This window comes from Tupaia chinensis, unplaced genomic scaffold (genome assembly GCF_000334495.1).
Source record: "Tupaia chinensis unplaced genomic scaffold, TupChi_1.0 Scaffold139079_1, whole genome shotgun sequence".
NCBI lineage: Eukaryota > Metazoa > Chordata > Mammalia > Scandentia > Tupaiidae > Tupaia > Tupaia belangeri.
This window is the reverse complement of record NW_006198969.1, coordinates 626,215-629,418: the sequence shown is the minus strand read 5'-3', so window position 1 is coordinate 629,418 and position 3,204 is coordinate 626,215. Positions and strand designations below refer to the sequence as shown.

Below are 3,204 nucleotides of genomic sequence, written 5' to 3'. Positions count from 1 at the left end.
CCAGTGGCTTAAACTCACGCTGGGTGCATGTGCGTGTGTGCCCAAGATCCCAAGAGGAGAATGGAGGAGAAGGGATTGCCGCGTGACCATCCTCCCTGGGGGAGGTGGGTGATTTCTCGCTTTCTATCTCTCTGTCTCTCTCTGTCTGTCTGGCGAGCACACACGCCCTATAGCAAAAACCTCTCCAAAAAAAAAACCAAAATTGCTTAAAATAGTGCATTTTCTTTATTTGAATTGAAAGCAACATTGATACGTTTTTATTAGGATAATCTAACTTTTACCAAGAATGGAGATGAAAACCTATAAAAGATAAAAGAACCATTTTAGAAATAATTTCAGTGTGTGATACTGGCTAAATAAACTATAAAAATGCCAGGTGGTTTAACTCTAAAAACCATTAAAATACAGTGTTAATTAGTTGGAAATGTTTCATTATTGGGACATTGAGAGCAGTCATAATAGCTGAGTAATTAAAAAATTCACATGATTCTTAAAGACGGGAAATCAACCCACACTAGGCCTTTAAAGTCAGATACCCAGAGCTGAGAATTACTGCTTTAGTTGAAATTGTGTGGAATCCACTAAAGTGGTAGGGCAGTGGAATTGAAATACAGCAAATCAGTGAAATGAGGAAACCTAAATTAAAATAGAATTCCAACAATCTGATTCATTTTGCCAAATTCTGGCAGAAGAGTATTGCGCCAATTACATTTAAGAATAGTAATATTGGAGCTGGCAGGAGACATGTGGATAAAGGTGCTGGATTCCCACAGGGCAGTCTGCAGTTCAAGTCCCTGACCTAGTGGCTTGCTTTCTCATTTTCCCTTTCTCTCTGTCTCTCTCAGGTCAAATTAAAAACAATAATAACAAGTAGAATTAAATGAATAAATAATCCTTTAAAAAAAAGAATAGTAATACTACAACAATCCAATAATGTTGTGTGAAATGCACATAACTTAGTGCTTGAGATACAAAAGATACAGAGAGATTTTGTGAAGAGTCGGAGATGGAGCGGATGTGGCTGCATTCCCTACCTCCAGCTGTAATCAGTTTCTTTGCCTAGAACTCAGGAGTGAGAGATTCAGAATCGAATCTCTTCTCCCTCACCTTCTTGTGAGATTTTTTTTGATCTTCAGCTACACTTTTTGGCTTTGTGAGGAATCTTAGCATCCATCGCAATGGCCAGCAATGTTACCAACAAGACAGATCCTCGCTCCATGAATTGCCATGCATTCATTGGGAATCTCAACACTCTTGTGGTCAAGAAGTCTGATGTGGAAGCAATCTTCTCGAAGTATGGCAAAATTGTGGGTTGCTCTGTTCATAAGGGCTTTGCCTTCGTTCAGTATGTTAATGAGAGGAATGCCCGGGCTGCTGTGGCAGGAGAGGATGGCAGGATGATTGCTGGCCAGGTTTTAGGTATTAATCTGACTGCAGAGTCAAAAGTGAACCGAGGAAAAGCAGGTGTGAAACGATTTGCAGCGGAGATGTACGGCTCCTCTTTTGATTTGGACTGTGACTTTCAACGCGATTATTATGACATCAGTATGTTAATGAGAGGAATGCCCGGGCTGCTGTGGCAGGAGAGGATGGCAGGATGATTGCTGGCCAGGTTTTAGGTATTAATCTGACTGCAGAGTCAAAAGTGAACCGAGGAAAAGCAGGTGTGAAACGATTTGCAGCGGAGATGTACGGCTCCTCTTTTGATTTGGACTGTGACTTTCAACGCGATTATTATGACAAGATGTACAGTTACCCAGCACGTGTTCCACCACCACCTCCTATTGCTCATGCTGTAGTGCCCTGGAAATGCCAGTGTGTATCTGGGAACACTTCACAAAGGGGCAAAAGCTTCCATTCTAACAGTGGACAACGAGGATCGTCTTCCAAGTCTGGAAAGTTGAAAGGAGATGACATTCAGGCCATTAAGAAGGAGTTGACCCAGATAAAACAAAAAGTGAATTCTCTTCTGGAAAACCTAGAAAAAATCAAAAAGGAACAGAGCAAACAAACAGGAGAGGTGAACAATGGTAAGTCAGAAGAGGAGCAGAGCAGCAGCTCCCAGAAGAAAGATGAGATCATGTGAATTTGGTGTCTGAGGGGGGTGCAGGTGACTCTGCTGAGGAGGAGACCTACTGGATGATGACAATAATGAAGGTTGGGGGGATGGCCAGCTGGAGTTGATCAAGGATGATGAAAAAGAGGCTGAGGAAGGAGAGGATGACAGAGACAGCGCCAATGGTGAGGATGACTCTTAAGCACACAGTGGGGTTTAGAAATCTCACCCATTATTTCTTTAGCTAGGCACTTGTCTAAGATCAAAATTTTCACCAGATCCTCTCCCTAGTGTCTTCAGCACAGGCTCACTGTTCTCCCCATCTTTGTCCTTCCCATGTCCATTAATTCATACCGCCCTGCTCCTGGTCCCATTTCACTTCTTTTGATGCTCCGAGTAGTTTTGTTAAGTCTTACCCTGTAATATTGCTTTTAATTTTGATACCTCTTTATGAATTAACAATAAAAAGGATGTATGATTTAAAAACAAACAAACAAACAAAAAAAGATACAGAGATTAGCACCTTCAGGTAAAAAAGGTCACATGATAAAACCCAACTGATAACTTCAACTATCATTATAATTTAATCATATTATTACAAGATCAGAGGATAAAATTGTTTTGAAATAATTGTAGTTTAAATCATTTAGCACATGATCATTTTGCAGTAGATTATGGAAGTTTAATAACAATTCTTTGACTACCAAATTACAATGGAATTTCAAAAATGTAGACAAATATTTTCCTAATATTTTCAATATGGACAAACAGGCAGGCTCACGCATAAATTATATTCACTGTTGAAACCAGCAGTTTGGTGTAATGGCTATGTCGCTTGACTCCCCTGTAGTTGACCATGGTTTAAGTCCTGGACCCAGTGGCTTAAACTCATGCTGGGCGCATGTGTGTGAGTGTCCAAGATCCCGAGGAGAGAATGGAGGAGAAGGGATTGTGGTGTGGTCTTCCCCCTGGGAGGGTGATTTCTTGCTTTCTGTCTCTCTGTCTCTCTCTGTCTTTCTGGTGAGTGCACGTGCCCTATAGCAAAAACCCCGCAAAAAAAAAAAAAATTGTATTCACTGTGTATGCTTACTTAAAACTTTTTATAAAATGTGTTAATACTTTTGAAAATGACTGGTCCTGTATTTGAC

The 3,204-nt window shown here is 40.6% G+C and overlaps 1 pseudogene; it reads left to right on the top strand.

Moving 5' to 3' along the window:
• The first annotated feature begins 1,178 nt into the window (after window positions 1-1,178).
• On the top strand, window positions 1,179-2,297 carry LOC102469954 (heterogeneous nuclear ribonucleoprotein C-like; annotated as a pseudogene).
• The last annotated feature ends 907 nt before the right edge of the window (window positions 2,298-3,204 follow it).